Source organism: Lissotriton vulgaris, chromosome 1_1 (assembly GCF_964263255.1).
Source record: "Lissotriton vulgaris chromosome 1_1, aLisVul1.2, whole genome shotgun sequence".
NCBI lineage: Eukaryota > Metazoa > Chordata > Amphibia > Caudata > Salamandridae > Lissotriton > Lissotriton vulgaris.
Window position 1 is genome coordinate 235,450,502 of NC_141685.1, and position 22,528 is coordinate 235,473,029.

A 22,528-nucleotide genomic window follows, 5' to 3' on the forward strand; every position below is an offset into this window, starting at 1 on the left:
AAATTTCCCACCAATGAGAAACCAAGGGAGATACCATTTTTGATAGTTATTGCATGTCTAATGCAAGAATAATCACCAGATTATGAGAGTCCAGCAAAAATTACTCATTTTCGCCCAAAGTGGGGATCGAACCCACGACCCTGAGATTAAGAGTCTCATGCTCTACCGACTGAGCTAGCCAGGCTCCCACTTCAAGATGGTATGCAGACTAATCATTTTTTATGAAGGAAATCCATTCCTGGACAATTTTTGGGAGTTATTGCAGGTCTAATGCAAGATTAATCTCCATATTATGAGAGTCAATGCAATATTCAGGCAAAAATTACTCGTTTTCGCCCAACGTGGGGCTCGAACCCACGACCCTGAGTTTAAGAGTCTCATGCTCTACCGACTGAGCTAGCCGGGCTCCCTCCTTAAGATAGTATGCAGACCAATCCCTTTTTGTGAAAAAAATCAAATCCTGGATATTCCTCTACTCTTGTTTTGCAAGGAAAGCCAGATTTATACATCCTTCAGAGGACAGAGTGTCAAAAAAAATAAGAGAAAATGAAAATGGAAGTTGTGAGAACTTCATTTTGAGATTGCATAAGAATTCAAATTCCTCTCACATGCTAAAGAATATCTGATCCCTTTTGATTAAACCACTTTAGTTGTTATAATGAGACCATATTTGAAAGCCATCTGTGATTTTTCTGTTCTTACTCTGCAATGACCATGGGCAATGACAAGTTAAAAATAAAATGTATGCAAATTTTATAATGGAGAATGCGGGCATCGATCCCGCTACCTCTCGCATGCTAAGCGAGCGCTCTACCATTTGAGCTAATTCCCCTGTGTGTTTAATCTGCATAACATGAAAAAAGTAACCTCACTGCCTTCCACACTTTATTTGAAGTCCAATTGCCCATAACAGTGTTCAGTTCACTCCTAACTTATGCCTTACCTCCACTTATGGGATGTTTTACAGTTCAGGTTGGCCTGTTTACTACTCGAATATGAGTGATATTGTGGTGTGTTCATCTAGACTCATACCCTACCTAATCTTGAAGTTAAATTTCCCACCAATGAGAAACCAAGGGAGATACCATTTTTGATAGTTATTGCATGTCTAATGCAAGAATAATCACCAGATTATGAGAGTCCAGCAAAAATTACTCATTTTCGCCCAACGTGGAGCTTGAACCCACGACCCTGAGATTAAAAGTCTCATGCTCTACCGACTGAGCTAGCCGGGCTGCCACTTCAAGATGGTATGCAGACTAATCATTTTTATGAAGGAAATCCAGTCCTGGACAATTTTTGGGAGTTATTGCAGGTCTAATGCAAGATTAATCTCCATATTATGAGAGTCAATGCAATATTCAGGCAAAAATTACTCGTTTTCGCCCAACGTGGGGCTCGAACCCACGACCCTGAGATTAAGAGTCTCATGCTCTACCGACTGAGCTAGCCGGGCTCCCTCCTTAAGACAGTATGCAGACCAATCCCTTTTTGTGAAAAAAATCAAATCCTGGATATTCCTCTACTCTTGTTTTGCAAGGAAAGCCAGATTTATACATCCTTCAGAGGACAGAGTGTCAAAAAAAATAAGAGAAAATGAAAATGGAAGTTGTGAGAACTTCATTTTGAGATTGCATAAGAATTCAAATTCCTCTCACATGCTAAAGAATACCTGAACCCTTTTTATTAAACCACTTTAGTTGTTATAATGAGACCATATTTGAAAGCCATCTGTGATTTTTCTGTTCTTACTCTGCAATGACCTTGGCAATGACAAGTTAAAAATAAAATGTATGCAAATTTTATAATGGAGAATGCGGGCATCGATCCCGCTACCTCTCGCATGCTAAGCGAGCGCTCTACCATTTGAGCTAATTCCCCTGTGTGTTTAATCTGCATAACATGAAAAAAGTGACCTCACTGCCTTCCACACTTTATTTGCAGTCCAATTGCCCATAACAGTGTTCAGTTCACTCCTAACTTATGCCTTACCTCCACTTATGGGATGTTTTACAGTTCAGGTTGGCCTGTTTACTACTCGAATATGAGTGATATTGTGGTGTGTTCATCTAGACTCATACCCTACCTAATCTTGAAGTTAAATTTCCCACCAATGAGAAACCAAGGGAGATACCATTTTTGATAGTTATTGCATGTCTAATGCAAGAATAATCACCAGATTATGAGAGTCCAGCAAAAATTACTCATTTTCGCCCGAAGTGGGGATCGAACCCACGACCCTGAGATTAAGAGTCTCATGCTCTACCGACTGAGCTAGCCAGGCTCCCACTTCAAGATGGTATGCAGACTAATCATTTTTTATGAAGGAAATCCATTCCTGGACAATTTTTGGGAGTTATTGCAGGTCTAATGCAAGATTAATCTCCATATTATGAGAGTCAATGCAATATTCAGGCAAAAATTACTCGTTTTCGCCCAACGTGGGGCTCGAACCCACGACCCTGAGATTAAGAGTCTCATGCTCTACCGACTGAGCTAGCCGGGCTCCCTCCTTAAGATAGTATGCAGACCAATCCCTTTTTGTGAAAAAAATCAAATCCTGGATATTCCTCTACTCTTGTTTTGCAAGGAAAGCCAGATTTATACATCCTTCAGAGGACAGAGTGTCAAAAAAAATAAGAGAAAATGAAAATGGAAGTTGTGAGAACTTCATTTTGAGATTGCATAAGAATTCAAATTCCTCTCACATGCTAAAGAATATCTGATCCCTTTTGATTAAACCACTTTAGTTGTTATAATGAGACCATATTTGAAAGCCATCTGTGATTTTTCTGTTCTTACTCTGCAATGACCATGGGCAATGACAAGTTAAAAATAAAATGTATGCAAATTTTATAATGGAGAATGCGGGCATCGATCCCGCTACCTCTCGCATGCTAAGCGAGCGCTCTACCATTTGAGCTAATTCCCCTGTGTGTTTAATCTGCATAACATGAAAAAAGTAACCTCACTGCCTTCCACACTTTATTTGAAGTCCAATTGCCCATAACAGTGTTCAGTTCACTCCTAACTTATGCCTTACCTCCACTTATGGGATGTTTTACAGTTCAGGTTGGCCTGTTTACTACTCGAATATGAGTGATATTGTGGTGTGTTCATCTAGACTCATAACCTACCTAATCTTGAAGTTAAATTTCCCACCAATGAGAAACCAAGGGAGATACCATTTTTGATAGTTATTGCATGTCTAATGCAAGAATAATCACCAGATTATGAGAGTCCAGCAAAAATTACTCATTTTCGCCCAACGTGGAGCTCGAACCCACGACCCTGAGATTAAAAGTCTCATGCTCTACCGACTGAGTTAGCCGGGCTGCCACTTCAAGATGGTATGCAGACTAATCATTTTTTATGAAGGAAATCCAGTCCTGGACAATTTTTGGGAGTTATTGCATGTCTAATGCAAGAATAATCACCAGATTATGAGAGTCCAGCAAAAATTACTCATTTTCGCCCAACGTGGGGCTCGAACCCACGACCCTGAGATTAAGAGTCTCATGCTCTACCGACTGAGCTAGCCCGGCTCCCTCCTTAAGACAGTATGCAGACCAATCCCTTTTTGTGAAAAAAATCAAATCCTGGATATTCCTCTACTCTTGTTTTGCAAGGAAAGCCAGATTTATACATCCTTCAGCGGACAGAGTGTCAAAAAAAATAAGAGAAAATGAAAACGGAAGTTGTGAGAACTTCATTTTGAGATTGCATAAGAATTCAAATTCCTCTCACATGCTAAAGAATACCTGAACCCTTTTTATTAAACCACTTTAGTTGTTATAATGAGACCATATTTGAAAGCCATCTGTGATTTTTCTGTTCTTACTTTGCAATGACCATGGGCAATGACAAGTTAAAAATAAAATGTATGCAAATTTTATAATGGAGAATGCGGGCATCGATCCCGCTACATCTCGCATGCTAAGCGAGCGCTCTACCATTTGAGCTAATTCCCCTGTGTGTTTAATTTGCATAACATGAAAAAAGTAACCTCACTGCCTTCCACACTTTATTTGCAGTCCAATTGCCCATAACAGTGTTCAGTTCACTCCTAACTTATGCCTTACCTCCACTTATGGGATGTTTTACAGTTCAGGTTGGCCTGTTTACTACTCGAATATGAGTGATATTGTGGTGTGTTCATCTAGACTCATACCCTACCTAATCTTGAAGTTAAATTTCCCACCAATGAGAAACCAAGGGAGATACCATTTTTGATAGTTATTGCATGTCTAATGCAAGAATAATCACCAGATTATGAGAGTCCAGCAAAAATTACTCATTTTCGCCCAACGTGGAGCTCGAACCCACGACCCTGAGATTAAAAGTCTCATGCTCTACCGACTGAGCTAGCCGGGCTGCCACTTCAAGATGGTATGCAGACTAATCATTTTTATGAAGGAAATCCAGTCCTGGACAATTTTTGGGAGTTATTGCAGGTCTAATGCAAGATTAATCTCCATATTATGAGAGTCAATGCAATATTCAGGCAAAAATTACTCGTTTTCGCCCAACGTGGGGCTCGAACCCACGACCCTGAGATTAAGAGTCTCATGCTCTACCGACTGAGCTAGCCGGGCTCCCTCCTTAAGACAGTATGCAGACCAATCCCTTTTTGTGAAAAAAATCAAATCCTGGATATTCCTCTACTCTTGTTTTGCAAGGAAAGCCAGATTTATACATCCTTCAGAGGACAGAGTGTCAAAAAAAATAAGAGAAAATGAAAACGGAAGTTGTGAGAACTTCATTTTGAGATTGCATAAGAATTCAAATTCCTCTCACATGCTAAAGAATACCTGAACCCTTTTTATTAAACCACTTTAGTTGTTATAATGAGACCATATTTTAAAGCCATCTGTGATTTTTCTGTTCTTACTCTGCAATGACCATGGGCAATGACAAGTTAAAAATAAAATGTATGCAAATTTTATAATGGAGAATGCGGGCATCGATCCCGCTACCTCTCGCATGCTAAGCGAGCGCTCTACCATTTGAGCTAATTCCCCTGTGTGTTTAATCTGCATAACATGAAAAAAGTAACCTCACTGCCTTCCACACTTTATTTGCAGTCCAATTGCCCATAACAGTGTTCAGTTCACTCCTAACTTATGCCTTACCTCCACTTATGGGATGTTTTACAGTTCAGGTTGGCCTGTTTACTACTCGAATATGAGTGGTATTGTGGTGTGTTCATCTAGACTCATACCCTACCTAATCTTGAAGTTAAATTTCCCACCAATGAGAAACCAAGGGAGATACCATTTTTGATAGTTATTGCATATCTAATGCAAGAATAATCACCAGAATATGAGAGTCCAGCAAAAATTTCTCATTTTCGCCCGACGTGGGGCTCGAACCCACGACCCTGAGATTACGAGTCTCATGCTCTACCGACTGAGCTAGCCAGGCTCCCACTTCAAGATGGTATGCAGACTAATCATTTTTTATGAAGGAAATCCATTCCTGGACAATTTTTGGGAGTTATTGCAGGTCTAATGCAAGATTAATCTCCATATTATGAGAGTCAATGCAATATTCAGGCAAAAATTACTCGTTTTCACCCAACGTGGGGCTCGAACCCACGACCCTGAGATTAAGAGTCTCATGCTCTACCGACTGAGCTAGCCGGGCTCCCTCCTTAAGACAGTATGCAGACCAATCCCTTTTTGTGAAAAAAATCAAATCCTGGATATTCCTCTACTCTTGTTTTGCAAGGAAAGCCAGATTTATACATCCTTCAGAGGACAGAGTGTCAAAAAAAATAAGAGAAAATGAAAATGGAAGTTGTGAGAACTTCATTTTGAGATTGCATAAGAATTCAAATTCCTCTCACATGCTAAAGAATATCTGAACCCTTTTGATTAAACCACTTTAGTTGTTATAATGAGACCATATTTGAAAGCCATCTGTGATTTTTCTGTTCTTACTCTGCAATGACCATGGGCAATGACAAGTTAAAAATAAAATGTATGCAAATTTTATAATGGAGAATGCGGGCATCGATCCCGCTACCTCTCGCATGCTAAGCGAGCGCTCTACCATTTGAGCTAATTCCCCTGTGTGTTTAATCTGCATAACATGAAAAAAGTAACCTCACTGCCTTCCACACTTTATTTGAAGTCCAATTGCCCATAACAGAGTTCAGTTCACTCCTAACTTATGCCTTACCTCCACTTATGGGATGTTTTACAGTTCAGGTTGGCCTGTTTACTACTCGAATATGAGTGATATTGTGGTGTGTTCATCTAGACTCATACCCTACCTAATCTTGAAGTTAAATTTCCCACCAATGAGAAACCAAGGGAGATACCATTTTTGATAGTTATTGCATGTCTAATGCAAGAATAATCACCAGATTATGAGAGTCCAGCAAAAATTACTCATTTTCGCCCAACGTGGAGCTCGAACCCACGACCCTGAGATTAAAAGTCTCATGCTCTACCGACTGAGCTAGCCGGGCTGCCACTTCAAGATGGTATGCAGACTAATCATTTTTATGAAGGAAATCCAGTCCTGGACAATTTTGGGGAGTTATTGCAGGTCTAATGCAAGATTAATCTCCATATTATGAGAGTCAATGCAATATTCAGGCAAAAATTACTCGTTTTCGCCCAACGTGAGGCTCGAACCCACGACCCTGAGATTAAGAGTCTCATGCTCTACCGACTGAGCTAGCCGGGCTCCCTCCTTAAGACAGTATGCAGACCAATCCCTTTTTGTGAAAAAAATCAAATCCTGGATATTCCTCTACTCTTGTTTTGCAAGGAAAGCCAGATTTATACATCCTTCAGAGGACAGAGTGTCAAAAAAAATAAGAGAAAATGAAAACGGAAGTTGTGAGAACTTCATTTTGAGATTGCATAAGAATTCAAATTCCTCTCACATGCTAAAGAATACCTGAACCCTTTTTATTAAACCACTTTAGTTGTTATAATGAGACCATATTTTAAAGCCATCTGTGATTTTTCTGTTCTTACTCTGCAATGACCATGGGCAATGACAAGTTAAAAATAAAATGTATGCAAATTTTATAATGGAGAATGCGGGCATCGATCCCGCTACCTCTCGCTTGCTAAGCGAGCGCTCTACCATTTGAGCTAATTCCCCTGTGTGTTTAATCTGCATAACATGAAAAAAGTAACCTCACTGCCTTCCACACTTTATTTGCAGTCCAATTGCCCATAACAGTGTTCAGTTCACTCCTAACTTATGCCTTACCTCCACTTATGGGATGTTTTACAGTTCAGGTTGGCCTGTTTACTACTCGAATATGAGTGATATTGTGGTGTGTTCATCTAGACTCATACCCTACCTAATCTTGAAGTTAAATTTCCCACCAATGAGAAACCAAGGGAGATACCATTTTTGATAGTTATTGCATGTCTAATGCAAGAATAATCACCAGATTATGAGAGTCCAGCAAAAATTACTCATTTTCGCCCGAAGTGGGGATCGAACCCACGACCCTGAGATTAACAGTCTCATGCTCTACCGACTGAGCTAGCCAGGCTCCCACTTCAAGATGGTATGCAGACTAATCATTTTTTATGAAGGAAATCCATTCCTGGACAATTTTTGGGAGTTATTGCAGGTCTAATGCAAGCTTAATCTCCATATTATGAGAGTCAATGCAATATTCAGGCAAAAATTACTCGTTTTCGCCCAACGTGGGGCTCGAACCCACGACCCTGAGATTAAGAGTCTCATGCTCTACCGACTGAGCTAGCCGGGCTCCCTCCTTAAGATAGTATGCAGACCAATCCCTTTTTGTGAAAAAAATCAAATCCTGGATATTCCTCTACTCTTATTTTGCAAGGAAAGCCAGATTTATACATCCTTCAGAGGACAGAGTGTCAAAAAAAATAAGAGAAAATGAAAATGGAAGTTGTGAGAACTTCATTTTGAGATTGCATAAGAATTCAAATTCCTCTCACATGCTAAAGAATATCTGATCCCTTTTGATTAAACCACTTTAGTTGTTATAATGAGACCATATTTGAAAGCCATCTGTGATTTTTCTGTTCTTACTCTGCAATGACCATGGGCAATGACAAGTTAAAAATAAAATGTATGCAAATTTTATAATGGAGAATGCGGGCATCGATCCCGCTACCTCTCGCATGCTAAGCGAGCGCTCTACCATTTGAGCTAATTCCCCTGTGTGTTTAATCTGCATAACATGAAAAAAGTAACCTCACTGCCTTCCACACTTTATTTGAAGTCCAATTGCCCATAACAGTGTTCAGTTCACTCCTAACTTATGCCTTACCTCCACTTATGGGATGTTTTACAGTTCAGGTTGGCCTGTTTACTACTCGAATATGAGTGATATTGTGGTGTGTTCATCTAGACTCATAACCTACCTAATCTTGAAGTTAAATTTCCCACCAATGAGAAACCAAGGGAGATACCATTTTTGATAGTTATTGCATGTCTAATGCAAGAATAATCACCAGATTATGAGAGTCCAGCAAAAATTACTCATTTTCGCCCAACGTGGAGCTCGAACCCACGACCCTGAGATTAAAAGTCTCATGCTCTACCGACTGAGTTAGCCGGGCTGCCACTTCAAGATGGTATGCAGACTAATCATTTTTTATGAAGGAAATCCAGTCCTGGACAATTTTTGGGAGTTATTGCATGTCTAATGCAAGAATAATCACCAGATTATGAGAGTCCAGCAAAAATTACTCATTTTCGCCCAACGTGGGGCTCGAACCCACGACCCTGAGATTAAGAGTCTCATGCTCTACCGACTGAGCTAGCCGGGCTCCCTCCTTAAGACAGTATGCAGACCAATCCCTTTTTGTGAAAAAAATCAAATCCTGGATATTCCTCTACTCTTGTTTTGCAAGGAAAGCCAGATTTATACATCCTTCAGAGGACAGAGTGTCAAAAAAAATAAGAGAAAATGAAAACGGAAGTTGTGAGAACTTCATTTTGAGATTGCATAAGAATTCAAATTCCTCTCACATGCTAAAGAATACCTGAACCCTTTTTATTAAACCACTTTAGTTGTTATAATGAGACCATATTTTAAAGCCATCTGTGATTTTTCTGTTCTTACTCTGCAATGACCATGGGCAATGACAAGTTAAAAATAAAATGTATGCAAATTTTATAATGGAGAATGCGGGCATCGATCCCGCTACCTCTCGCATGCTAAGCGAGCGCTCTACCATTTGAGCTAATTCCCCTGTGTGTTTAATCTGCATAACATGAAAAAAGTAACCTTACTGAGTTCCACACTTTATTTGCAGTCCAATTGCCCATAACAGTGTTCAGTTCACTCCTAACTTATGCCTTACCTCCACTTATGGGATGTTTTACAGTTCAGGTTGGCCTGTTTACTACTCGAATATGAGTGATATTGTGGTGTGTTCATCTAGACTCAGACCCTACCTAATCTTGAAGTCAAATTTCCCACCAATGAGAAACCAAGGGAGATACCATTTTTGATAGTTATTGCATGTCTAATGCAAGAATAATCACCAGAATATGAGAGTCCAGCAAAAATTTCTCATTTTCGCCCGACGTGGGGCTCAAACCCACGACCCTGAGATTACGAGTCTCATGCTCTACCGACTGAGCTAGCCAGGCTCCCACTTCAAGATGGTATGCAGACTAATCATTTTTTATTAAGGAAATCCAGTCCTGGACAATTTTTGGGAGTTATTGCAGGTCTAATGCAAGATTAATCTCCATATTATGAGAGTCAATGCAATATTCAGGCAAAAATTACTCGTTTTCGCCCAACGTGGGGCTCGAACCCACGACCCTGAGATTAAGAGTCTCATGCTCTACCGACTGAGCTAGCCGGGCTCCCTCCTTAAGACAGTATGCAGACCAATCCCTTTTTGTGAAAAAAATAAAATCCTGGATATTCCTCTACTCTTGTTTTGCAAGGAAAGCCAGATTTATACATCCTTCAGAGGACAGAGTGTCAAAAAAAATAAGAGAAAATGAAAATGGAAGTTGTGAGAACTTCATTTTGAGATTGCATAAGAATTCAAATTCCTCTCACATGCTAAAGAATATCTGAACCCTTTTGATTAAACCACTTTAGTTGTTATAATGAGACCATATTTGAAAGCCATCTGTGATTTTTCTGTTCTTACTCTGCAATGACCATGGGCAATGACAAGTTAAAAATAAAATGTATGCAAATTTTATAATGGAGAATGCGGGTATCGATCCCGCTACCTCTCGCATGCTAAGCGAGCGCTCTACCATTTGAGCTAATTCCCCTGTGTGTTTAATCTGCATAACATGAAAAAAGTAACCTCACTGCCTTCCACACTTTATTTGAAGTCCAATTGCCCATAACAGAGTTCAGTTCACTCCTAACTTATGCCTTACCTCCACTTATGGGATGTTTTACAGTTCAGGTTGGCCTGTTTACTACTCGAATATGAGTGATATTGTGGTGTGTTCATCTAGACTCATACCCTACCTAATCTTGAAGTTAAATTTCCCACCAATGAGAAACCAAGGGAGATACCATTTTTGATAGTTATTGCATGTCTAATGCAAGAATAATCACCAGATTATGAGAGTCCAGCAAAAATTACTCATTTTCGCCCAACGTGGAGCTTGAACCCACGACCCTGAGATTAAAAGTCTCATGCTCTACCGACTGAGCTAGCCGGGCTGCCACTTCAAGATGGTATGCAGACTAATCATTTTTATGAAGGAAATCCAGTCCTGGACAATTTTTGGGAGTTATTGCAGGTCTAATGCAAGATTAATCTCCATATTATGAGAGTCAATGCAATATTCAGGCAAAAATTACTCGTTTTCGCCCAACGTGGGGCTCGAACCCACGACCCTGAGATTAAGAGTCTCATGCTCTACCGACTGAGCTAGCCGGGCTCCCTCCTTAAGATAGTATGCAGACCAATCCCTTTTTGTGAAAAAAATCAAATCCTGGATATTCCTCTACTCTTGTTTTGCAAGGAAAGCCAGATTTATACATCCTTCAGAGGACAGAGTGTCAAAAAAAATAAGAGAAAATGAAAATGGAAGTTGTGAGAACTTCATTTTGAGATTGCATAAGAATTCAAATTCCTCTCACATGCTAAAGAATATCTGATCCCTTTTGATTAAACCACTTTAGTTGTTATAATGAGACCATATTTGAAAGCCATCTGTGATTTTTCTGTTCTTACTCTGCAATGACCATGGGCAATGACAAGTTAAAAATAAAATGTATGCAAATTTTATAATGGAGAATGCGGGCATCGATCCCGCTACCTCTCGCATGCTAAGCGAGCGCTCTACCATTTGAGCTAATTCCCCTGTGTGTTTAATCTGCATAACATGAAAAAAGTAACCTCACTGCCTTCCACACTTTATTTGAAGTCCAATTGCCCATAACAGTGTTCAGTTCACTCCTAACTTATGCCTTACCTCCACTTATGGGATGTTTTACAGTTCAGGTTGGCCTGTTTACTACTCGAATATGAGTGATATTGTGGTGTGTTCATCTAGACTCATAACCTACCTAATCTTGAAGTTAAATTTCCCACCAATGAGAAACCAAGGGAGATACCATTTTTGATAGTTATTGCATGTCTAATGCAAGAATAATCACCAGATTATGAGAGTCCAGCAAAAATTACTCATTTTCGCCCAACGTGGAGCTCGAACCCACGACCCTGAGATTAAAAGTCTCATGCTCTACCGACTGAGTTAGCCGGGCTGCCACTTCAAGATGGTATGCAGACTAATCATTTTTTATGAAGGAAATCCAGTCCTGGACAATTTTTGGGAGTTATTGCATGTCTAATGCAAGAATAATCACCAGATTATGAGAGTCCAGCAAAAATTACTCATTTTCGCCCAACGTGGGGCTCGAACCCACGACCCTGAGATTAAGAGTCTCATGCTCTACCGACTGAGCTAGCCCGGCTCCCTCCTTAAGACAGTATGCAGACCAATCCCTTTTTGTGAAAAAAATCAAATCCTGGATATTCCTCTACTCTTGTTTTGCAAGGAAAGCCAGATTTATACATCCTTCAGAGGACAGAGTGTCAAAAAAAATAAGAGAAAATGAAAACGGAAGTTGTGAGAACTTCATTTTGAGATTGCATAAGAATTCAAATTCCTCTCACATGCTAAAGAATACCTGAACCCTTTTTATTAAACCACTTTAGTTGTTATAATGAGACCATATTTGAAAGCCATCTGTGATTTTTCTGTTCTTACTTTGCAATGACCATGGGCAATGACAAGTTAAAAATAAAATGTATGCAAATTTTATAATGGAGAATGCGGGCATCGATCCCGCTACATCTCGCATGCTAAGCGAGCGCTCTACCATTTGAGCTAATTCCCCTGTGTGTTTAATTTGCATAACATGAAAAAAGTAACCTCACTGCCTTCCACACTTTATTTGCAGTCCAATTGCCCATAACAGTGTTCAGTTCACTCCTAACTTATGCCTTACCTCCACTTATGGGATGTTTTACAGTTCAGGTTGGCCTGTTTACTACTCGAATATGAGTGATATTGTGGTGTGTTCATCTAGACTCATACCCTACCTAATCTTGAAGTTAAATTTCCCACCAATGAGAAACCAAGGGAGATACCATTTTTGATAGTTATTGCATGTCTAATGCAAGAATAATCACCAGATTATGAGAGTCCAGCAAAAATTACTCATTTTCGCCCAACGTGGAGCTCGAACCCACGACCCTGAGATTAAAAGTCTCATGCTCTACCGACTGAGCTAGCCGGGCTGCCACTTCAAGATGGTATGCAGACTAATCATTTTTATGAAGGAAATCCAGTCCTGGACAATTTTTGGGAGTTATTGCAGGTCTAATGCAAGATTAATCTCCATATTATGAGAGTCAATGCAATATTCAGGCAAAAATTACTCGTTTTCGCCCAACGTGGGGCTCGAACCCACGACCCTGAGATTAAGAGTCTCATGCTCTACCGACTGAGCTAGCCAGGCTCCCTCCTTAAGACAGTATGCAGACCAATCCCTTTTTGTGAAAAAAATCAAATCCTGGATATTCCTCTACTCTTGTTTTGCAAGGAAAGCCAGATTTATACATCCTTCAGAGGACAGAGTGTCAAAAAAAATAAGAGAAAATGAAAACGGAAGTTGTGAGAACTTCATTTTGAGATTGCATAAGAATTCAAATTCCTCTCACATGCTAAAGAATACCTGAACCCTTTTTATTAAACCACTTTAGTTGTTATAATGAGACCATATTTTAAAGCCATCTGTGATTTTTCTGTTCTTACTCTGCAATGACCATGGGCAATGACAAGTTAAAAATAAAATGTATGCAAATTTTATAATGGAGAATGCGGGCATCGATCCCGCTACCTCTCGCATGCTAAGCGAGCGCTCTACCATTTGAGCTAATTCCCCTGTGTGTTTAATCTGCATAACATGAAAAAAGTAACCTTACTGAGTTCCACACTTTATTTGCAGTCCAATTGCCCATAACAGTGTTCAGTTCACTCCTAACTTATGCCTTACCTCCACTTATGGGATGTTTTACAGTTCAGGTTGGCCTGTTTACTACTCGAATATGAGTGATATTGTGGTGTGTTCATCTAGACTCATACCCTACCTAATCTTGAAGTTAAATTTCCCACCAATGAGAAACCAAGGGAGATACCATTTTTCATAGTTATTGCATGTCTAATGCAAGAATAATCACCAGAATATGAGAGTCCAGCAAAAATTTCTCATTTTCGCCCGACGTGGGGCTCAAACCCACGACCCTGAGATTACGAGTCTCATGCTCTACCGACTGAGCTAGCCAGGCTCCCACTTCAAGATGGTATGCAGACTAATCATTTTTTATGAAGGAAATCCAGTCCTGGACAATTTTTGGGAGTTATTGCAGGTCTAATGCAAGATTAATCTCCATATTATGAGAGTCAATGCAATATTCAGGCAAAAATTACTCGTTTTCGCCCAACGTGGGGCTCGAACCCACGACCCTGAGATTAAGAGTCTCATGCTCTACCGACTGAGCTAGCCGGGCTCCCTCCTTAAGACAGTATGCAGACCAATCCCTTTTTGTGAAAAAAATCAAATCCTGGATATTCCTCTACTCTTGTTTTGCAAGGAAAGCCAGATTTATACATCCTTCAGAGGACAGAGTGTCAAAAAAAATAAGAGAAAATGAAAATGGAAGTTGTGAGAACTTCATTTTGAGATTGCATAAGAATTCAAATTCCTCTCACATGCTAAAGAATATCTGAACCCTTTTGATTAAACCACTTTAGTTGTTATAATGAGACCATATTTGAAAGCCATCTGTGATTTTTCTGTTCTTACTCTGCAATGACCATGGGCAATGACAAGTTAAAAATAAAATGTATGCAAATTTTATAATGGAGAATGCGGGTATCGATCCCGCTACCTCTCGCATGCTAAGCGAGCGCTCTACCATTTGAGCTAATTCCCCTGTGTGTTTAATCTGCATAACATGAAAAAAGTAACCTCACTGCCTTCCACACTTTATTTGAAGTCCAATTGCCCATAACAAAGTTCAGTTCACTCCTAACTTATGCCTTACCTCCACTTATGGGATGTTTTACAGTTCAGGTTGGCCTGTTTACTACTCGAATATGAGTGATATTGTGGTGTGTTCATCTAGACTCATACCCTACCTAATCTTGAAGTTAAATTTCCCACCAATGAGAAACCAAGGGAGATACCATTTTTGATAGTTATTGCATGTCTAATGCAAGAATAATCACCAGATTATGAGAGTCCAGCAAAAATTACTCATTTTCGCCCAACGTGGAGCTTGAACCCACGACCCTGAGATTAAAAGTCTCATGCTCTACCGACTGAGCTAGCCGGGCTGCCACTTCAAGATGGTATGCAGACTAATCATTTTTATGAAGGAAATCCAGTCCTGGACAATTTTTGGGAGTTATTGCAGGTCTAATGCAAGATTAATCTCCATATTATGAGAGTCAATGCAATATTCAGGCAAAAATTACTCGTTTTCGCCCAACGTGGGGCTCGAACCCACGACCCTGAGATTAAGAGTCTCATGCTCTACCGACTGAGCTAGCCAGGCTCCCTCCTTAAGACAGTATGCAGACCAATCCCTTTTTGTGAAAAAAATCAAATCCTGGATATTCCTCTACTCTTGTTTTGCAAGGAAAGCCAGATTTATACATCCTTCAGAGGACAGAGTGTAAAAAAAAATAAGAGAAAATGAAAACGGAAGTTGTGAGAACTTCATTTTGAGATTGCATAAGAATTCAAATTCCTCTCACATGCTAAAGAATACCTGAACCCTTTTTATTAAACCACTTTAGTTGTTATAATGAGACCATATTTTAAAGCCATCTGTGATTTTTCTGTTCTTACTCTGCAATGACCATGGGCAATGACAAGTTAAAAATAAAATGTATGCAAATTTTATAATGGAGAATGCGGGCATCGATCCCGCTACCTCTCGCATGCTAAGCGAGCGCTCTACCATTTGAGCTAATTCCCCTGTGTGTTTAATCTGCATAACATGAAAAAAGTAACCTTACTGAGTTCCACACTTTATTTGCAGTCCAATTGCCCATAACAGTGTTCAGTTCACTCCTAACTTATGCCTTACCTCCACTTATGGGATGTTTTACAGTTCAGGTTGGCCTGTTTACTACTCGAATATGAGTGATATTGTGGTGTGTTCATCTAGACTCATACCCTACCTAATCTTGAAGTTAAATTTCCCACCAATGAGAAACCAAGGGAGATACCATTTTTGATAGTTATTGCATGTCTAATGCAAGAATAATCACCAGAATATGAGAGTCCAGTAAAAATTTCTCATTTTCGCCCGACGTGGGGCTCAAACCCACGACCCTGAGATTACGAGTCTCATGCTCTACCGACTGAGCTAGCCAGGCTCCCACTTCAAGATGGTATGCAGACTAATCATTTTTTATGAAGGAAATCCAGTCCTGGACAATTTTTGGGAGTTATTGCAGGTCTAATGCAAGATTAATCTCCATATTATGAGAGTCAATGCAATATTCAGGCAAAAATTACTCGTTTTCGCCCAACGTGGGGCTCGAACCCACGACCCTGAGATTAAGAGTCTCATGCTCTACCGACTGAGCTAGCCGGGCTCCCTCCTTAAGACAGTATGCAGACCAATCCCTTTTTGTGAAAAAAATCAAATCCTGGATATTCCTCTACTCTTGTTTTGCAAGGAAAGCCAGATTTATACATCCTTCAGAGGACAGAGTGTCAAAAAAAATAAGAGAAAATGAAAATGGAAGTTGTGAGAACTTCATTTTGAGATTGCATAAGAATTCAAATTCCTCTCACATGCTAAAGAATATCTGAACCCTTTTGATTAAACCACTTTAGTTGTTATAATGAGACCATATTTGAAAGCCATCTGTGATTTTTCTGTTCTTACTCTGCAATGACCATGGGCAATGACAAGTTAAAAATAAAATGTATGCAAATTTTATAATGGAGAATGCGGGTATCGATCCCGCTACCTCTCGCATGCTAAGCGAGCGCTCTACCATTTGAGCTAATTCCCCTGTGTGTTTAATCTGCATAACATGAAAAAAGTAACCTCACTGCCTTCCACACTTTATTTGAAGTCCAATTGCCCATAACAGAGTTCAGTTCACTCCTAACTTATGCCTTACCTCCACTTATGGGATGTTTTACAGTTCAGGTTGGCCTGTTTACTACTCGAATATGAGTGATATTGTGGTGTGTTCATCTAGACTCATACCCTACCTAATCTTGAAGTTAAATTTCCCACCAATGAGAAACCAAGGGAGATACCATTTTTGATAGTTATTGCATGTCTAATGCAAGAATAATCACCAGATTATGAGAGTCCAGCAAAAATTACTCATTTTCGCCCAACGTGGAGCTTGAACCCACGACCCTGAGATTAAAAGTCTCATGCTCTACCGACTGAGCTAGCCGGGCTGCCACTTCAAGATGGTATGCAGACTAATCATTTTTATGAAGGAAATCCAGTCCTGGACAATTTTTGGGAGTTATTGCAGGTCTAATGCAAGATTAATCTCCATATTATGAGAGTCAATGCAATATTCAGGCAAAAATTACTCGTTTTCGCCCAACGTGGGGCTCGAACCCACGACCCTGAGATTAAGAGTCTCATGCTCTACCGACTGAGCTAGCCGGGCTCCCTCCTTAAGACAGTATGCAGACCAATCCCTTTTTGTGAAAAAAATCAAATCCTGGATATTCCTCTACTCTTGTTTTGCAAGGAAAGCCAGATTTATACATCCTTCAGAGGACAGAGTGTCAAAAAAAATAAGAGAAAATGAAAACGGAAGTTGTGAGAACTTCATTTTGAGATTGCATAAGAATTCAAATTCCTCTCACATGCTAAAGAATACCTGAACCCTTTTTATTAAACCACTTTAGTTGTTATAATGAGACCATATTTGAAAGCCATCTGTGATTTTTCTGTTCTTACTCTGCAATGACCTTGGCAATGACAAGTTAAAAATAAAATGTATGCAAATTTTATAATGGAGAATGCGGGCATCGAGCCCGCTACCTCGCGCATGATAAGCGAGCACTTTACTATTTGAGCTAATTCCCCTGTGTGTTTAATCTGCATAACATGAAAAAAGTAACCTTACTGCGTTCCACACTTTATTTGAAGTCCAATTGCCCATAACAGTGTTCAGTTCACTCCTAACTTATGCCTTACCTCCACTTATGGGATGTTTTACAGTTCAGGTTGGCCTGTTTACTACTCGAATATGAGTGATATTGCGCTGTGTTCATCTAGACTCATACCCTAGCTAATCTTGAAGTTAAATTTCCCACCAATGAGAAACCAAGGGAGATACCATTTCTGATAGTTATTGCATGTCTAATGCAAGAATATTCACCAGATTATGAGAGTCAATGCAATAATCCAGCAAAAATTACTCATTTTCGCCCAACGTGGGGCTCGAACCCACGACCCTGAGATTAAGAGTCTCATGCTCTACCGACTGAGCTAGCCGGGCTCCCTCCTTAAGACAGTATGCAGACCAATCCCTTTTTGTGAAAAAAATCAAATCCTGGATATTCCTCTACTCTTGTTTTGCAAGGAAAGCCAGATTTATACATCCTTCAGAGGACAGAGTGTCCAAAAATATAAGAGAAAATGAAAATGGAAGTTGTGAGAACTTCATTTTGAGATTGCATAAGAATTCAAATTCCTCTCACATGCTAAAGAATACCTGAACCCTTTTGATTAAACCACTTTAGTTGTTATAATGAGACCATATTTGAAAGCCATCTGTGATTTTTCTGTTCTTACTCTGCAATGACCTTGGCAATGACAAGTTAAAAATAAAATGTATGCAAATTTTATAATGGAGAATGCGGGCATCAAGCCCGCTACCTCTTGCATGCTAAGCGAGCTCTTTACTATTTGAGCTAATTCCCCTGTGTGTTTAATGTGCATAACATGAAAAAAGTAACCTTACTGAGTTCCACACTTTATTTGAAGTCCGAGTGCCCATAACAGTGTTCAGTTCACTCCTAACTTATGCCTTACCTCCACTTATGGGATGTTTTACAGTTCAGGTTGGCCTGTTTACTACTCGAATATGAGTGATATTGTGCTGTGTTCATCTAGACTCATACCCTAGCTAATCTTGAAGTTAAATTTCCCACCAATGAGAAACCAAGGGAGATACCATTTCTGATAGTTATTGCATGTCTAATGCAAGAATATTCACCAGATTATGAGAGTCAATGCAATAATCCAGCAAAAATTACTCATTTTCGCCCAACGTGGGGCTCGAACCCACAACCCTGAGATTAAGAGTCTCATGCTCTACCGACTGAGCTAGCCGGGCTCCCACTTCAAGATGGTATGCAGACTAATCATTTTTTATGAAGGAAATCCATTCCTGGACAATTTTTGGGAGTTATTGCAGGTCTAATGCAAGATTAATCTCCATATTATGAGAGTCAATGCAATATTTAGGAAAAAATTACTCGTTTTCGCCCAACGTGGGGCTCGAACCCACGACCCTGAGATTAAGAGTCTCATGCTCTACCGACTGAGCTAGCCGGGCTCCCTCCTTAAGACAGTATGCAGACCAATCCCTTTTTGTGAAAAAAATCAAATCCTGGATATTCCTCTACTCTTGTTTTGCAAGGAAAGCCAGATTTTTACATCCTTCAGAGGACAGAGTGTCAAAAAAAATAAGAGAAAATGAAAATGGAAGTTGTGAGAACTTCATTTTGAGATTGCATAAGAATTCAAATTCCTCTCACATGCTAAAGAATACCTGAACCCTTTTGATTAAACCACTTTAGTTGTTATAATGAGACCATATTTGAAAGCCATCTGTGATTTTTCTGTTCTTACTCTGCAATGACCATGGGCAATGACAAGTTAAAAATAAAATGTATGCAAATTTTATAATGGAGAATGCGGGCATCGATCCCGCTACCTCTCGCATGCTAAGCGAGCGCTCTACCATTTGAGCTAATTCCCCTGTGTGTTTAATCTGCATAACATGAAAAAAGTAACCTCACTGCCTTCCACACTTTATTTGCAGTCCAATTGCCCATAACAGTGTTCAGTTCACTCCTAACTTATGCCTTACCTCCACTTATGGGATGTTTTACAGTTCAGGTTGGCCTGTTTACTACTCGAATATGAGTGGTATTGTGGTGTGTTCATCTAGACTCATACCCTACCTAATCTTGAAGTTAAATTTCCCACCAATGAGAAACCAAGGGAGATACCATTTTTGATAGTTATTGCATATCTAATGCAAGAATAATCACCAGAATATGAGAGTCCAGCAAAAATTTCTCATTTTCACCCGACGTGGGGCTCGAACCCACGACCCTGAGATTACGAGTCTCATGCTCTACCGACTGAGCTAGCCAGGCTCCCACTTCAAGATGGTATGCAGACTAATCATTTTTTATGAAGGAAATCCATTCCTGGACAATTTTTGGGAGTTATTGCAGGTCTAATGCAAGATTAATCTCCATATTATGAGAGTCAATGCAATATTCAGGCAAAAATTACTCGTTTTCGCCCAACGTGGGGCTCGAACCCACGACCCTGAGATTAAGAGTCTCATGCTCTACCGACTGAGCTAGCCGGGCTCCCTCCTTAATACAGTATGCAGACCAATCCCTTTTTGTGAAAAAAATCAAATCCTGGATATTCCTCTACTCTTGTTTTGCAAGGAAAGCCAGATTTATACATCCTTCAGAGGACAGAGTGTCAAAAAAAATAAGAGAAAATGAAAATGGAAGTTGTGAGAACTTCATTTTGAGATTGCATAAGAATTCAAATTCCTCTCACATGCTAAAGAATATCTGAACCCTTTTGATTAAACCACTTTAGTTGTTATAATGAGACCATATTTGAAAGCCATCTGTGATTTTTCTGTTCTTACTCTGCAATGACCATGGGCAATGACAAGTTAAAAATAAAATGTATGCAAATTTTATAATGGAGAATGCGGGCATCGATCCCGCTACCTCTCGCATGCTAAGCGAGCGCTCTACCATTTGAGCTAATTCCCCTGTGTGTTTAATCTGCATAACATGAAAAAAGTAACCTCACTGCCTTCCACACTTTATTTGAAGTCCAATTGCCCATAACAGAGTTCAGTTCACTCCTAACTTATGCCTTACCTCCACTTATGGGATGTTTTACAGTTCAGGTTGGCCTGTTTACTACTCGAATATGAGTGATATTGTGGTGTGTTCATCTAGACTCATACCCTACCTAATCTTGAAGTTAAATTTCCCACCAATGAGAAACCAAGGGAGATACCATTTTTGATAGTTATTGCATGTCTAATGCAAGAATAATCACCAGATTATGAGAGTCCAGCAAAAATTACTCATTTTCGCCCAACGTGGAGCTCGAACCCACGACCCTGAGATTAAAAGTCTCATGCTCTACCGACTGAGCTAGCCGGGCTGCCACTTCAAGATGGTATGCAGACTAATCATTTTTATGAAGGAAATCCAGTCCTGGACAATTTTTGGGAGTTATTGCAGGTCTAATGCAAGATTAATCTCCATATTATGAGAGTCAATGCAATATTCAGGCAAAAATTACTCGTTTTCGCCCAACGTGGGGCTCGAACCCACGACCCTGAGATTAAGAGTCTCATGCTCTACCGACTGAGCTAGCCGGGCTCCCTCCTTAAGACAGTATGCAGACCAATCCCTTTTTGTGAAAAAAATCAAATCCTGGATATTCCTCTACTCTTGTTTTGCAAGGAAAGCCAGATTTATACATCCTTCAGAGGACAGAGTGTCAAAAAAAATAAGAGAAAATGAAAACGGAAGTTGTGAGAACTTCATTTTGAGATTGCATAAGAATTCAAATTCCTCTCACATGCTAAAGAATACCTGAACCCTTTTTATTAAACCACTTTAGTTGTTATAATGAGACCATATTTTAAAGCCATCTGTGATTTTTCTGTTCTTACTCTGCAATGACCATGGGCAATGACAAGTTAAAAATAAAATGTATGCAAATTTTATAATGGAGAATGCGGGCATCGATCCCGCTACCTCTCGCTTGCTAAGCGAGCGCTCTACCATTTGAGCTAATTCCCCTGTGTGTTTAATCTGCATAACATGAAAAAGGTAACCTCACTGCCTTCCACACTTTATTTGCAGTCCAATTGCCCATAACAGTGTTCAGTTCACTCCTAACTTATGCCTTACCTCCACTTATGGGATGTTTTACAGTTCAGGTTGGCCTGTTTACTACTCGAATATGAGTGATATTGTGGTGTGTTCATCTAGACTCATACCCTACCTAATCTTGAAGTTAAATTTCCCACCAATGAGAAACCAAGGGAGATACCATTTTTGATAGTTATTGCATGTCTAATGCAAGAATAATCACCAGATTATGAGAGTCCAGCAAAAATTACTCATTTTCGCCCGAAGTGGGGATCGAACCCACGACCCTGAGATTAAGAGTCTCATGCTCTACCGACTGAGCTAGCCAGGCTCCCACTTCAAGATGGTATGCAGACTAATCATTTTTTATGAAGGAAATCCATTCCTGGACAATTTTTGGGAGTTATTGCAGGTCTAATGCAAGATTAATCTCCATATTATGAGAGTCAATGCAATATTCAGGCAAAAATTACTCGTTTTCGCCCAACGTGGGGCTCGAACCCACGACCCTGAGATTAAGAGTCTCATGCTCTACCGACTGAGCTAGCCGGGCTCCCTCCTTAAGATAGTATGCAGACCAATCCCTTTTTGTGAAAAAAATCAAATCCTGGATATTCCTCTACTCTTGTTTTGCAAGGAAAGCCAGATTTATACATCCTTCAGAGGACAGAGTGTCAAAAAAAATAAGAGAAAATGAAAATGGAAGTTGTGAGAACTTCATTTTGAGATTGCATAAGAATTCAAATTCCTCTCACATGCTAAAGAATATCTGATCCCTTTTGATTAAACCACTTTAGTTGTTATAATGAGACCATATTTGAAAGCCATCTGTGATTTTTCTGTTCTTAC

At 39.7% G+C, this 22,528-nt stretch overlaps 23 non-coding genes across 23 annotated transcripts; all 23 read right to left on the minus strand.

Moving 5' to 3' along the window:
• Positions 1-759: 759 nt before the first annotated feature.
• On the minus strand, positions 760-832 carry TRNAA-AGC (transfer RNA alanine (anticodon AGC)). Its single transcript has one exon. It is a non-coding gene; the product is annotated as a tRNA-Ala (tRNA).
• A 976-nt stretch (positions 833-1,808) lies between these two features.
• Positions 1,809-1,881, minus strand: TRNAA-AGC (transfer RNA alanine (anticodon AGC)). The gene has a single exon. It is a non-coding gene; the product is annotated as a tRNA-Ala (tRNA).
• Positions 1,882-2,859: 978 nt separating this feature from the next.
• TRNAA-AGC (transfer RNA alanine (anticodon AGC)) lies at positions 2,860-2,932 on the minus strand. The gene has a single exon. It is a non-coding gene; the product is annotated as a tRNA-Ala (tRNA).
• Positions 2,933-4,948: 2,016 nt separating this feature from the next.
• TRNAA-AGC (transfer RNA alanine (anticodon AGC)) lies at positions 4,949-5,021 on the minus strand. Its single transcript has one exon. It is a non-coding gene; the product is annotated as a tRNA-Ala (tRNA).
• A 330-nt stretch (positions 5,022-5,351) lies between these two features.
• On the minus strand, positions 5,352-5,424 carry TRNAT-CGU (transfer RNA threonine (anticodon CGU)). Its single transcript has one exon. It is a non-coding gene; the product is annotated as a tRNA-Thr (tRNA).
• Positions 5,425-5,999: 575 nt separating this feature from the next.
• Positions 6,000-6,072, minus strand: TRNAA-AGC (transfer RNA alanine (anticodon AGC)). The gene has a single exon. It is a non-coding gene; the product is annotated as a tRNA-Ala (tRNA).
• Positions 6,073-7,049: 977 nt separating this feature from the next.
• Positions 7,050-7,122, minus strand: TRNAA-AGC (transfer RNA alanine (anticodon AGC)). The gene has a single exon. It is a non-coding gene; the product is annotated as a tRNA-Ala (tRNA).
• Positions 7,123-7,452: 330 nt separating this feature from the next.
• TRNAN-GUU (transfer RNA asparagine (anticodon GUU)) lies at positions 7,453-7,525 on the minus strand. The gene has a single exon. It is a non-coding gene; the product is annotated as a tRNA-Asn (tRNA).
• Positions 7,526-8,100: 575 nt separating this feature from the next.
• On the minus strand, positions 8,101-8,173 carry TRNAA-AGC (transfer RNA alanine (anticodon AGC)). The gene has a single exon. It is a non-coding gene; the product is annotated as a tRNA-Ala (tRNA).
• A 966-nt stretch (positions 8,174-9,139) lies between these two features.
• Positions 9,140-9,212, minus strand: TRNAA-AGC (transfer RNA alanine (anticodon AGC)). The gene has a single exon. It is a non-coding gene; the product is annotated as a tRNA-Ala (tRNA).
• Positions 9,213-9,542: 330 nt separating this feature from the next.
• Positions 9,543-9,615, minus strand: TRNAT-CGU (transfer RNA threonine (anticodon CGU)). The gene has a single exon. It is a non-coding gene; the product is annotated as a tRNA-Thr (tRNA).
• A 575-nt stretch (positions 9,616-10,190) lies between these two features.
• Positions 10,191-10,263, minus strand: TRNAA-AGC (transfer RNA alanine (anticodon AGC)). The gene has a single exon. It is a non-coding gene; the product is annotated as a tRNA-Ala (tRNA).
• A 977-nt stretch (positions 10,264-11,240) lies between these two features.
• On the minus strand, positions 11,241-11,313 carry TRNAA-AGC (transfer RNA alanine (anticodon AGC)). The gene has a single exon. It is a non-coding gene; the product is annotated as a tRNA-Ala (tRNA).
• A 2,016-nt stretch (positions 11,314-13,329) lies between these two features.
• Positions 13,330-13,402, minus strand: TRNAA-AGC (transfer RNA alanine (anticodon AGC)). The gene has a single exon. It is a non-coding gene; the product is annotated as a tRNA-Ala (tRNA).
• A 330-nt stretch (positions 13,403-13,732) lies between these two features.
• On the minus strand, positions 13,733-13,805 carry TRNAT-CGU (transfer RNA threonine (anticodon CGU)). The gene has a single exon. It is a non-coding gene; the product is annotated as a tRNA-Thr (tRNA).
• A 575-nt stretch (positions 13,806-14,380) lies between these two features.
• TRNAA-AGC (transfer RNA alanine (anticodon AGC)) lies at positions 14,381-14,453 on the minus strand. The gene has a single exon. It is a non-coding gene; the product is annotated as a tRNA-Ala (tRNA).
• A 977-nt stretch (positions 14,454-15,430) lies between these two features.
• On the minus strand, positions 15,431-15,503 carry TRNAA-AGC (transfer RNA alanine (anticodon AGC)). Its single transcript has one exon. It is a non-coding gene; the product is annotated as a tRNA-Ala (tRNA).
• Positions 15,504-15,833: 330 nt separating this feature from the next.
• TRNAT-CGU (transfer RNA threonine (anticodon CGU)) lies at positions 15,834-15,906 on the minus strand. The gene has a single exon. It is a non-coding gene; the product is annotated as a tRNA-Thr (tRNA).
• A 575-nt stretch (positions 15,907-16,481) lies between these two features.
• TRNAA-AGC (transfer RNA alanine (anticodon AGC)) lies at positions 16,482-16,554 on the minus strand. Its single transcript has one exon. It is a non-coding gene; the product is annotated as a tRNA-Ala (tRNA).
• Positions 16,555-19,433: 2,879 nt separating this feature from the next.
• Positions 19,434-19,506, minus strand: TRNAA-AGC (transfer RNA alanine (anticodon AGC)). The gene has a single exon. It is a non-coding gene; the product is annotated as a tRNA-Ala (tRNA).
• Positions 19,507-19,836: 330 nt separating this feature from the next.
• TRNAT-CGU (transfer RNA threonine (anticodon CGU)) lies at positions 19,837-19,909 on the minus strand. The gene has a single exon. It is a non-coding gene; the product is annotated as a tRNA-Thr (tRNA).
• A 575-nt stretch (positions 19,910-20,484) lies between these two features.
• Positions 20,485-20,557, minus strand: TRNAA-AGC (transfer RNA alanine (anticodon AGC)). Its single transcript has one exon. It is a non-coding gene; the product is annotated as a tRNA-Ala (tRNA).
• Positions 20,558-21,534: 977 nt separating this feature from the next.
• TRNAA-AGC (transfer RNA alanine (anticodon AGC)) lies at positions 21,535-21,607 on the minus strand. The gene has a single exon. It is a non-coding gene; the product is annotated as a tRNA-Ala (tRNA).
• Between the last annotated feature and the right edge of the window lie 921 nt (positions 21,608-22,528).